Consider the following 14,090-nt stretch of genomic DNA (forward strand, 5'->3'; position numbering starts at 1 on the left):
CACAAATCTATTGCAAAATTACTTGCTCTGTACTAGTATTTAACACTAAACAACTAGTACTAAACATTTTAGGGCCACTGAAGAGGAGAAGATTTTAGCCAGTTTAAGTAACATCTGAATCTAGCCTGCAAAGCTTAAATACATCCTTATCATATTGGTGGACTATGTGATAGTCACAAAAAAGTGCATGAAAATAACTGGATGGTTCTGATTTAAGCCCACAAAAACAAAGGAAAATATATTCAGAAGGGCACCATAAATCTGTTTAATCCTAAAATTACATTTATCACCCATTAATTGTTCTAGATAGCATTCCAGTGTAATATATTGGAATGCAACTTTGTTTTATTATAGCATATTTTAAAAAAAAATCACCAGAAAAATTAATTGACAGCAGCTGTAACTGTAACTCTTCCAAACCATTATGATATATTAAGTATTTAATTGCATTTTTAGGCAGGTATTGATTGTTTGGTAACAAAGATAATTGATATTTGTTCATGCCAGTCTCTGAAGGCCATTTGTTCTGTGTCCGTGGCCTGGGGGAAACACACATTCCCCACAAGTGCTCTCCCTGTACCAACTTCAAAGTGAGAGCCAGGCTCAACAGGAATTTTACCTCAAAATGATGTTAACGGAGAAGTCTCCTCAACTGCCTCAGCATATACACCAGGCCAGGCATACATCAGCTAAAGACAAAGCCCCGACTTCCAAAATTGCTAGGAAGTGGGCTAGCATACTTCCAGCCAGGGAGTCTCAAAAAAAAGAGCATCCCCGGCAAAATTGCTACCTGCAGTGCTGAACTGCTCCAGAACTAATGGGACACCCCCAGAACCACTCCGGTACTGGCTTTGGACAGTACCAAATCAGAGTCAAGATGCTCAGTCACCTCTGTAGCACTGACCAATATGGTATGGAGCTTGGCCCTGACAACACCACCAACTCCAATGCCACCTGCACCAGCACTTACTCACCATTCGGCACCAGGAACCAGTCCTGGCACGGTGCCAACTGTGCTGAATGAAGTGAAATGTGGCATTGCTACAGCACCAACCAGACTGGCACTGGCGCAGTTCCTCAACCAACAATACATAGTAATCTCATTGATGCCTCGGTCCCTGCTCTTTGGCACTGACCAGTCATTGGGACAAGCCAGATTCCTTACTCTGAACTGAAGAGTAAGAAGGAACGCAGAGTGTACAGCTTTTCTAGGCCCTGTCACAACCTCAAATGACTTTTGTTTCAAGGGAAATCACTCAGTCACAAAATCAGCTCCATATCAAATATATTTGGTGTCTTTTAACTTTTATTCATGAAAATTATTTTTACATCAGAAGGAGAAATCATTTAATGAAGGTTACAAAAAGAGTCACTTACACTTAAGAGAGGGAATCACGGGAGACAGACCCATAGTCTCCTATAGACAACCACCTAACCTCAAGATGATTCTTACCAACAACCACAGGACATACCACACTAATACCAACCCTGGAACTTTCCCTTGCAACAAACCCCGTTGCCAGCTTTGTCCACATATTCACTCTGCTGATACCATTATTGGACCTAACCAAGTGAGTTATAAGATCAAGAACACATATTCCTGCGCATCCAGAAATATCATTTATGCTATCATGTGCCGAAAGTGTCTGTCTGCTTTGTACATTGGACAAATATCTCAGACACTTCACCAAAGGATCACCCACAAAACAGATATTAGACAGGATCACAAAGAAAAAACATTTTCTTGCCATTTCAACCAGAAAGGACACTGTCTCAACGACTTAATTACCTGCATCCTGCTTCAGAAGCCTTTTAAATCTTCACTTGAAAGGGAATCCTCTGAACTGTCATTCATGCTAAAATTTGACACTCTACATGTCGGTCTCAACAAAGACACTAACTATCTTACCCATTACAAAGATAGCTTCCCCAATTATCACCTCTAATACCATTAGCTCACAGACATTTACCTCTCCCTCCCCCGCATCCTCCTTCTGTTCTGAAATGTGATTTGTCCTTTTCATATGTGTTCATTTTTTAAATTGTATCTTTTGGTATATATGGTTATGACTATTTTCTTCCGCTATTTGATCTGAGGAAGTGGGTCTGGCCCACGAAAGCTCATCATCTAATAAACCATCTTGTTAGTCTTTAAAGTGCTACGTAGTCCTGTATTTTGATTCAGCTACACCAGAATAATACGGCTACATTTCTATCATTATTTTCTAGGCATTGACTAAAGTTTTGCATTTTCCTCAAACAGGATCTTTTCCATATGTTGCATCTCACACTTGGAAATTGTTAGGTTGAGAGGTAGGATCACAGCTCAGTGCTGTGTCTGAGTCCTGGTCTATATTTAACATTTTTATTGACCTAATTATGTTGCATACTTAATTATTCTTGTTCACATTAATAAACTATAACTATTTTTTATTCTCTTTATTCCGACAACACTTATCCAGGGGTGAGTGTTTTCTCAGTTCACCACAGACAGTTTCTTATATTGTCCTCATCAGCACGGTATCTGAGCACATTCCAGAATCAGGAAACTCAACAAAGGGACAAAGATTGATCTCCATTCCCCTATAATCCCCTCTTCTCCAGAGAAAATTATATTTATAATAGGGAAAATATGATTGAGAAATGCATCATTATGAATTGGCTTGTAGCAGTTCATGTGAGAGATGATTCCAGTCTACTCCCAAACCATCCCCTAACAAAGCCTTATCTCCATACAAACTTTGCCTTTTAGATAGATACGTCACTGGTTCCTGAGAGCAGAACCAGTGAGAGTTGTGATCCCAAAAGGTAATCACGACAGAGTTTATGTTCCCTGATTGGAATGACTGAATCATTTTAAACAAAAGAATGACACATAAGCAGTGATTATACACCTACAAATAACAGCTAATCAAGTTCACTACTTATAGTCACAAATCACTTTTCTTATTATTCAGATTCTAAGGCCATATTTATTATTGTAGTGTCAGTAAAAAACTGTCAATTAGCTTAAGGACTATTATAGCTATTGAAATTATTTACTTTTTTTAAAATTTTAAATATAATAGTAACCACATTTGTAACCCTGACTTGAGTCAGGTGAGCAAGACCAGGAAATAAAATGGAGTAACTTACCAACACTTATTTTTATACATTTATCATAATACAATATTTTTATGCAATCTAATTTACTATCCTCTCTTGAATGCAGAAGTATAAAAATAAATGTTGTTTAAGTATTTCACCATGATAAAAAACATTTAGTTGAAGGTCCTTTGATTATTACTTACAGAATCAAATGAGTTCAGTCCTAAGTTATATCCTAGGCAAAGTATAAAATGCCAGGAACCAAATTCTACCTTAGTGAAACTACACTGGTTTTACCCCTTAAATCAAAGGTAAATATGGCCCTAAAACTTTTATTTGTATCTTCCCTTATATGCAAACGTGTACAGATTATAGCATATGAAATGCCAATGAATATTTAATGAAGAACTGAATGTTAATTAAGTCAGATATTTTAGTAACTTTTAGAAAAGTATCACTATACCAGCTACTTAATGACAGAGGCACAGGGAATTTATATTAATAACTTCCTGGGAATTGTTCATTTGGGACTATTAATCAATGTCAGATATATTTGAAACAAAGCCTATAGATTCCACTAAGTCTGGAATTCAACAATGTAATCAGCCAGGAAATGTAAATATTAAGTCTCTACAGTAACATTAACTTGGCCACAATGTATATTTAGTATGTTTTATGGTACACATTGAGCTATACAAAGATAGCAAGTGATTTAATGGGGTTTAGTTTACTATTATGTAGGGTTCCGATTCTAGATCTTACAGAAAGAGCCTGCAGCTCAATAAGTTTGTGATAAACGTTAAAATATTGTTTAAAAATAGGAGCACCTGGAATTTGAAATAAAAAAAAAAGAAATACAGGAATTGAAAAGATTATATCTGTGCAATCCAATAGAGCTGACACAATAACATTAACTTTTGCATTTCCTGACTGTAACTTTGTATGAATATAGGATTTTGCCCCTTTATTTTGGATGTAATTTCCTAGTGTGTGTTTTTTTTAGACAAAAACGAAGTCCTCAGTTTATCAAGTATAATTAAGTAAACGTTGTGTGTTTTATGTGGCACCCTCCATTTGGTAGTTTGGGCACATAGGAATAATTATATGTTCTTCCACTATGGCTTATGAAGTACCTGTGAGCTGCAACAGTCCTTGATGTGTAACTTGAGTTTAAAGTTTTAATATAGTCTCTATTTGCCTACAGATATGCCTCCATGTGATTTCTCAGCAACCCATATTACAGAACACAGGAAAGGTAATTGATCCACTGTGCCAAAAGGGTGTTCTATTCATCCACAGTATAAACATCATAAATACAAGACTCCTCTATACTGAATACTGCCACACCAATGTTTCAACTGAGTTTTAAAGATGCAACTTTGATGGCGAGAAAGTAAGTTTCCGGGCCCTTTGGGCCTCTCTTTTGGGAACTCCAACAAGAGTGCTAGTTTATTGCAATTGAGGTAGAATTGGCCTGATATATCATATAGGACAATGGACTGCTGTCATATGCTAGCACTTCTTCCTTATTATCAATCTTGTCTGTAGTCACACTAATGAACTACCAAACCCCCAAACAATCAAGTAGTCAAGACACAGAAAATTAATAGATTCTCTTATCCTTTTAAAAACAGCAGTGAGGAAAAATTCAGACAGATAATTTGACCACATTGGCATTTATAAACTGTTCATATTTTTACTTACTTTTGTTGGTTGGAAATGAGTATTTCAAGAAATTGACTGCAAAGTAGTCGTGGCACACATTGGGTGCATGTAAGCAAATTACACCATCCATAATATTGGTGGGCAGCCTGAGACCCAGGGCCCCATGTAGCTCATTGGGGTTTTATGTGTGGCCCACAAGACATTTTGTTTATCATTGCCCATGCACAGGGTTGCCAGATTCTGCTGGGTTTCATCCATGTAGTTTTTTCCTATTGGTATTACAAAAGTGACATGAATTTAAAGCAAGGGCATGTGAAGTGAAGTGATGTGAAGTGAAGTGAAGTGAGGTGCGTGCTGACTGAACACAGCATTGTGAGAGCTAAGTGCTCCCTCTGCAGCCAAACAAAATGCCGCTATGCTTCAGTTGGTACACCCTGCAAATTCCAGGTACACAAGGATAGTGAGCAAAATTACCCTATCCCATGAAACTGTCTTGGTTACAAAATCTTGAGGCCCATTCACTAGCCTAGGCACTGATCTATGATGTATTTCTAGCATCACTCACAGCTAGATCTGCAAGAATTACACAAACATTTGCTTGCTTTGTAGTTGTATTGACATGGCGGCGTGCCCTTTGTTATCTGAAGAGCTATTTTTGTTGATCCAGCTGTGGGGAGAGTTACTCTGTCCACATATTTAAACATACAGGACCAATATGGCATGCTTTTAACTGTTACTATGTCCCCTGTCACTCTACTCCAATGTGTTTTTTAAACTTTCGGTTACAGAATGGTCTTATTAGTCACATCATTTTACATGTAATAACATTTACAATTTATAGTGACAGCAGTTATCTCTCAAATGATGATATCTTGCAATTCTAAGGATCTCAAAGAACTTTACAAACATTCATTAAGCCTAAATTCTTATCTGTAATTATGATCCTCATTTTAAAAATGAGGAAATTGAGGCACTGGGAAGTGCAGTTCCCAGATGTCACATAGCAAGTTAGAAGAAGAACCAAAAGACCCAGTCCTGTTCTGTAATCACTATATCATGTTTATCTCACACTCCAGGATCTCAGCAACAGGTCATAAAAGGTGTCTACTGCACTCGGAGCTCAAAATAATTTTGAGTTAATTTGGAAGTAGTGTTATTCCAAAATGTCCTTTACTCCTCATGGTTTACAGGGATATCAAAAGAGTGAGCCCATTATATTTTGAAATAACAGGTTTGCTCAAAAGACACAGAATAGCTATTTCGGGATACTTCTGGTGTCCCAAAATAGCTCTGCAGTGTAGACATAGCTTTAGATGGCCAATGCTATGACAGGTAAATATGCATCCTATATAATAGTAACACATACATTTCTATGTGAGAGATAATAGCAAAATACATACTTCTTTACTTTGAAAATAATGGTGAGAACATTTCCTCTTGTTTACCAATCAATATAATACAGACACCCATAATCCCTACATCTCTAAAATCAGTGGAAATACATTTTAAGGGAATATTCTCAAAATGTACTTTGTTTATCTATGGCCCTGATAATTTTTTTCCTTTTTATATTAATGAAATCTCACCCTGGGTGCGTCTAGACTGGCAAGATTTTGCGCAAAAACTTCCCAGCTGTCTACACTGGCTGCTTGAATTTGCGCAAGAGCACTGACTTTGTAATGTACAAAATCAGTGGTTCTTGTGCAAATACTTTCATGCTCCCGCTCGGGAAAAAGTCTTCTTGCACAAGAATACTTGCGCAAGAGGGCCAGTGTAGACAGGGAAGAATTGTTTTGCGCAAAAAAGCCCCGATGGCTAAAATGGCGATCGTGGCTTTCTTGTGCAATATCGCGTCTAGACTGGCCACGGATGCTTTTGCACAAAAGCACTTTTTGCGCAAAAGCATCCTTGCCAATCTAGACGCTCTTTTGCGGAAATACTTTTAATGGAAAAACTTTTCCGTTAAAAGTATTTCCGCAAAATCATGCCAGTCTGGACTGTGTTTAGCAGTAATTAGGAAACTAACATATTCATCAGAAGAGATGAGAGCGCAAGCCATGAAGTTTTAAAACATATCCTAAGGATAAATTTTGCCTATATAATCAGATAGGCATTTCAGCTACACATATATCTAAGAAGATTCAAAAGAGTTCCTCTCTCCAAAGTTACCAACATAAATTAAAGCATTCAAAATCAAGACTAAATCCAAATGGGCAAATGGTAGCATATCAAGAACATCAGCATTTTGCTAATTACATTTTTGGCAGGGGAAGGGGAGCAAGTCCTGTCTCTTTTCTGGAGATCTGCCATCCCAAACCTGGAGGACGTGCAAAGTTGAAAATCCCTGCTTTTCTACGAATGGCAAAATGTTGTCAGATCATAAGATGCAGGGGCAAAAAACACTGCCAGTTTCTCAATTTACTGAAATATTTTGAAGTAGATCAGAGGAAAGATTTTGGCTTAGGATCAGAAAAATGCTAAAGTGGCGTATTTAGCTTAAGAGGAGAAAATCTGAAAGGAAGCAGAGGTTAAACTTTTAACATAAATATGTTTCCCTTAATGTCAATCTAGAATAGTTTACAATAATAAAAAGCTCTCGTTAGAGAAGGTCTAGACAATATGGTAATTAAAAAGCTTTAGGAACTAATGTCTTGTCTAAACTAGTATTCTCAACAGCGGGAATGTTTTTTTCAGAGAAAGGATAAGTGCAGAGAAGGCATGAGAGGGACAAAAGTGAAGTATGTCCCATAGTGAGGAAATCCATAAAGATGTAGTGTCTCAGTTCCCGAGATCACTGCACTTCTGACCCCTTTGTGGCCTCTCTCACTATTCAGGGCAACTGCACCTTTATTCCTAGACCCCTGCAAATGTGTGGAGATCTGCTTTATATCCGCAGGTTAGGGATGTAAATGACTAGTCAACCATCCGATATATACCACTGAAATAATAGAGGCAATTCACAAAATACACTGGTTGCTAGTCTGAGTCTGCAAACTGCAGGACAAGGAATGAGATGAAGGTTAGTTTTTAAAAGAATGAAGGGTTATTTTTGTTCTACATATTTATGAGTCCATGAGACTGTAAAACAAATTGCAAGTGATCCTTTCAAAATAAAATTATACATACTTTAAAAAGCTTATTTAATACACTTTAGAAAATTACCTACAGCCAGCTTTTAAAATCAAAATAATCTCCTAATTGAAATCGATGGGAGTGAGTTTTCCCCTTTCACAGCTGACTTCACACCTGGAAATGCATGATCCCATGCAGCAAGCTTTACCTCTTTCCATTGGTGCCTGACACCTGCGAGAGAAATGGGGAAGAGGTGTGGGGAGGGCAAATGCCATTTAACAATTAAAATGTTGAGGGAACACTGAGGGTATTAACAATGTCAATTTTTAAGGGAATTCAGATCCATTGTTTGTGTTACAAATTAAAATGATTCTGAAATCAGAAGGAAAAATACTGGAATTTTCTTTTAAATTCCACAATTTTAAACCAAGAATCTATTATCCTTGATTTGTGGTAATGCCTTAACTTAGAGTGATTTTTTTGTATTGCTTAGTTCCACCTTTGTTGTACAACTCTTTTCCTGCAACAGGAGGTTTTGTTGGTACATTTTCTCTGAATTCTCTGTATATGTGCCTAGATGTGAACTGGCCCAGGATACTGAAGCATCTTGGCTTACCAGCTAAATTCTCTGTATAAAATATGTTCTATTATCATGAGATAAAAAATCTCAGAGCGGTAGCCATGTTAGTCATGTTAAAAACGAGAGGTCCTGTGGCTCCTTAGAAATGAACCAAAATATACAGAATCTTGAGCTTTTGCCCACAAAAGCTCATGATTCTATATATTTTAGTTAGTCTCTATGGTACGTCTAGACCAGGGCCGGATTAAGGCATGGGCTAGCTGGGCAGCTGCCTGGGGCACCAACCTATTGGGGGCGCCTGATGGCAGCTGTAGGGACATGCAATGCCCCTTATAGCTGCCATCAGGCACCGTGTGCCCAGCTCCCGGGCTGCAGCAGCTCCCAGCGGCCACCCTGCAGTGGCCACCCGGGGCGGGGGCCACGTTTACCCCCGCAGTGCCGGCCAGCAGCGCCTTTCCCCCTGCGGTTGTGGGGCCCTGCATGGCCAGGCTTGGCTTGGCCCGGCCCGCCCCGGGTGGCCCCGGCTACGCACCAGCGGCGGTAACTGGGTGGGGCCAGGCTGGGCACGTGCATCCTGCCACCATCAGCTTCACGTGCCCTCCCCCACGCATCGGGCTGGGGTGGGGCCGCGCATGTGCCCTCCCCCAACTCGGGGCACAATTAAACTGTCTGCCTGGGGTGCTGGAATGGCTCAGTCCGGCCCTGGTCTAGACTACATGCCTCTGCCGACAGAGGCATGTAAAATAGGCTACCCAACATAGTCAATGAAGCGGGGATTTAAATATCCCTGGCTTCATTAATATAAAAATGGCCGCCGCGCTGTGCCAGCTCAGATGATCTTCGGCACAGCGCGTGAGTCAAGACGTGGATGGGCCGACAAGCGAAGCCTTTCTTGACCGCTCCTGTAAACCTCGTTTCACAAGGCATAAGGGAGCAGTCGACAAAGGCTTCCCTTGTTGACTTATCTGCATCTTGACTCGCGCGCTGTGCCGACGATCAGCTGAGCTGGCACAGCGCGGTGGCCATTTTTATTTTAATGAAGCCGGGGATATTTAAATCCCCGCTTCACTGACTATGTTGGGTAGCCTATTTGGTAGTCTAGACATACCCTATGGTACCACAGTACCACTCAATTTACTATAAGATACGTAATGATTTAGAGACCCGATAGTTTGTATATCACTAAGGAATAAAATTAATGCCACTGAAAAACTGAAAACTAGATGTCTGATGTCAGCTACAGTATGAGACTCAGGCCCTCAAATTGCACGACAAGTATGCATTCTGATGTAGCACCCCAACGCTAACCTATAGTGCACAGGGTTACCAGATGGTTTGAAAAAAATACCGGACACACTTGATTTCAGATCGGGAGTGGACAGGACTGGCTGGGAGGGGAGTGAGGCTGGCTGGGAAGGGGTTGGGGGGAGCGGGGCTGACCAGGGGAGATCGGTGGGAGGGCAGAATTGGCTGGTGGGAAGCAGGGCTGGCCAGAAGGGGGTTGGGGGGAGCAGGGCTGGCCAGGGGAGATCGGGGAGGGAGGAACAGGCCAGTGGGAAGCAGGGCTGGCCGGGGGGTGGTCGGAGGGAGTGGGGGGAGAGCCTGCCGGTGGGAAGCGGGGCTGGCCTGGGTGCACACAGATCCCAGAGTGCTGCCTGTCCTGCACACGGTTCCGGCAGGGTGCATGGGTGAGTGCCCCTACCCTCTACTGCGTAGTTGTGTACTGCTTGGCTGGTAGACACACTCACGCAGTACGCAACTACGTACTGATACTCATGATAATAATAAAACTCACTTAATTAGAAAATACCGTAGATTTATATGTCCAGTATTTTCTCAATTTGTTTCCTGGACTGAAATCTCAAATACTGGACTGTCCTGGCAACCCTAATGGTGCATTAGTTATGTAATCATGACATGTTTTTTCTTCTTGCCCTGTGTACTACATCCTTAAGTCCTTGAGTATTCTGGAGTTGGCTCACAAAACTAGTGGGTATGTCTATGCTTGATTTTTTTTAGCTGTGTTTTACTTTCCTAGTTTGATGATTAAGTCAGTGAACACACATTGTATCCTCACATGGAGACTTTAGTTGTCTTGGTTTCATGTTCTCTTAATCTAAACTAAATGTCACTGTGACTAAAACTATGATTGTACTTTGTGTCTCGAAAAACATAACTGTCATTATCAGTATTAAATTAACTTCTAAAGAAAAACATACATTATGTGAAAATATAGAAATTGCAGAATTAATTTTTGAAACTATGTATAAGATTGGATTTCCTTTAGGGAAAATAATACCTAGTAACATAAGAGTTTGAATAGAAAAATATTTGAAACAGGAATATTATTTTGTAAAACAATTGATTTTGAAATGGGTAATTTAAAAAAAAAACTTTTACTTATTAAATGTATAATACTAACTTGATTACTAAAGTTAGTACACTTAATGAAATAAAGATTAATTGTCAAATGATTTGAAGATTATAAAAACAACTGCAGGTTGCAGTTGTGTGAGAGGGGGAAAATGTACACTGCATTTTACCTTGTAAACATAGAATAGTGGTGGATTGGATTAAGATAATGCTGTTACTGGTTTAAGTCCCAATCCTGCCATTGGTTCTATACAAACACATCCACAAGTGCACAGTTTCAGTGATTGATTTAATACAAAACATCAATTTCTGAAAATGTGACCAATAACTTCACAGGGAAGATTCACTTTTTCAGCCTGAGCTATAAATTGGCATATTTAAATCCAGCATGTCAGAAAATGTGTAGAACAGTACTATGAAATGAATGGTTGGTGTGTCTGGGATACATTCACCAGTACAAATACACAGCACAATTTATTTAGATAGCTATACCCATCGGCTGCTTACTGTACAAAATAATGACAGTTTAGATGAGCAAAAGTAGCTGGTGTTCATGTGGATCTGATCCTATTCCAGTTGAATTAATAGAAACTTTGCAATCAACTTCAAAAGAAGAACTTGACCTAGTGTGTTTCAAGTCCACTAGGTTCCACCTTGTTATAGACCCATCAGAAAAAGAAACTAAATAAACTCAACTTTGTAACAACATGCAACCAGGTCTCAAAGCAGACAGAAGGGCTGTGATACAATTCACCCGGCAATCATTTAAACAGTTTGTGCTTTTTCATAAGAGCAATAACATAAGCTATGAATACTCCTACTGTCATTCATCACATCAGGCATCAAGGTAGCCCTCATGTGCTCCCTGTTAGCCAGGCACCAAGCACTATATGAATTGTGAGGTCCACACAAACAGTGTTCTTGCCCCACCCTCAATAAACTGTGGCTCTTTCAAGGTAAGGCTATCCCTGAGTTACCCCAGACAGGCAGAGACATTACCTAGGGCCCTCTGTGCAGAGATCAGTAGTGAAATTATTAGGTGAATAATTATAAATATATTTCTATAGAAAACAATCTATGGGTTTTAAAAATGTTGATTTACTTAGACTTTACAGAATTTCTTCATGAAAGTACCTCCAGATTGTAATAACATCCTTTACAAGATGGTAATCCTCTAGAATGAAGTATGTGCTGCTTTAAAAAAAAAAAAAGTGAAGATATGATATCTGTATTTTACTGTATAAATTATCATATATAGGATTTTTTTCTTGTTTTAAAAACAGTTGTGTTTTATGGCTATGTGCATTGTTGAGAGGCCTCTCTTATTCCTCATATCTAATAATCCAGCATTCAGCAGCAATATTTTATTCTCAGATATGCAAACTGTCATACCATCATGTTTTATAAAATTGGTTTATAAATATAAGTATGCATAATTTGAAGATGCTATCTGCAAACCAGGTCATGTAACATATAATTTTTAAAGTTCCAATCTATTGAATCTCTATATCCTATTTTTGTGCATGTAGCATTTTTGTATGTGAAGTTAGGAATTTGAAGTTTGCGTCTGTTTTTAATTCTAAATGTGCTAATGAAGGACATAAGTTATACTTTGGGAACTTATTGGTTCAGTATTCAAAACAATGATCCATGAATGGTTTTATTTGTCCTGTAAACTCAAACTGTGGTTTCTCCTAGAAAGACATATGACCATACCACTTCGTACTGGAATCCCTGGGAATGGGGAGTGCTAAACAAAAGGTTTCTGCCTTGGGGAAAGTCTATTTAAGGAAAGGAAAGCTATTGGTCTTTGGCTGGCCTTTGAAACTGCCTCATCCACGAGAGGGGACACACATGAAGAAATCTGAAAACAAAGAATTCTCAAGAACTCTAAGAAGCTGTAGACCAGGGATACTCAACTTTGGAAGCCCAGGAGCCACAATGATACTCACAGCACATGCCGAGAGCCGCAATTTAAGTGTGGTTGCATATACATGCAAATATATATGCAAACGTGCAAATAGCTTCTATCAGACTAATGGGCATGAATACAAAGCACTTCCCACAATGCCCTAGTGCTCCCGGCACCTCCTCCTTGGGGGCTAGAAACACCGAAACCTTGTACCCATCTGTTCCAGCCAGCCTGTCTGTTTGCTTCTTTCAATGCTCACCCCACTTGGTAGGCACCTCGCCATTGTGGAGAGTGTTCCCAGTGGAGGCTGTGTTCAAAGGATCCCACCTGTGGGCCACATGTTGAGCCCCACATAAACCCAAACCACACCACAGGCTGCAAACAAACAGACTATGGGCCGCATGCAGGCCATGTGTTGAGTAGCCCTGCTGTAGTCCTAGGCCAGAGTAAAGATCAATTCTGGCTTGCACATTTTACCTGAGATAAGAAAACAACTGTTAGGGAAAGAGTCTGCATGTAACAAGTTTCTTAGTGGATTGAGGAAGGCTTCTATGTGGACCCTTACTAATGGTCACAACGATAATCTTGATTTCTACACTGACTGCTTTCGCAAACGTGCTTGAGCTGACATTGTCAGCAAACAACATATAACCACAGCCATGCAGAAAGCAATGCTATACACAACCTCAAAAATAATTCTAACATCATAATCAAAGAGGCTGACAAAGGGGGCCCTGTAGTCATCATGAACTGAACAGGAGGTGACCAGACAACTCATCAGCACCAAATTCTACAAGCCTCTCTCCTGTGTCTCACTAAAGAATTCCAAAAAAACCTGAAACAGCTGCTCATGAGACTCCCTTATGACCAAATTTATACTAACAACCCCCCCAATCCCTGACCAAGAGTCTTCTATCTGCTACCCAAGATACACAAGCCTGGAAATCCCAGACGACCCATCATCTTAAGCATTGGTACACTTACAACAGACCCTGTGCTACCAGCACTTCCTAGCTATCTTTGAGACACCACTGACTTCCTGAGGAAACTACAAAACATCAGTCATCTACCTGAAAATACCATCCTGGCCACCATGGACATAGAAGCTCTTTACACCAACATTCCACATGAAGATGGATTATAGGCTATATTCCCTGATTGCAACATTGCACACCTGGTTACAGAGCTCTGCAATTTTGTCCTCACCCACAACTACTTCCAGTTTGGAGACAATTTGTATCTTCAAGTCAGAGGTACAAACATGGGCACCCGATGGCACCACAATATGCCAATGTCTTTATGGCTGACCTTGAACATTTCCTTTGCTCTTGCCCCCCCAAGACCCTTACTCTACTTATGCTACATTGATAACATCTTCATCATATGGACCCATGGGAAAGA

This window comes from Pelodiscus sinensis, chromosome 2 (assembly GCF_052426305.1).
Source record: "Pelodiscus sinensis isolate ZL-2025 chromosome 2, ASM5242630v1, whole genome shotgun sequence".
NCBI classification, from domain to species: domain Eukaryota; kingdom Metazoa; phylum Chordata; order Testudines; family Trionychidae; genus Pelodiscus; species Pelodiscus sinensis.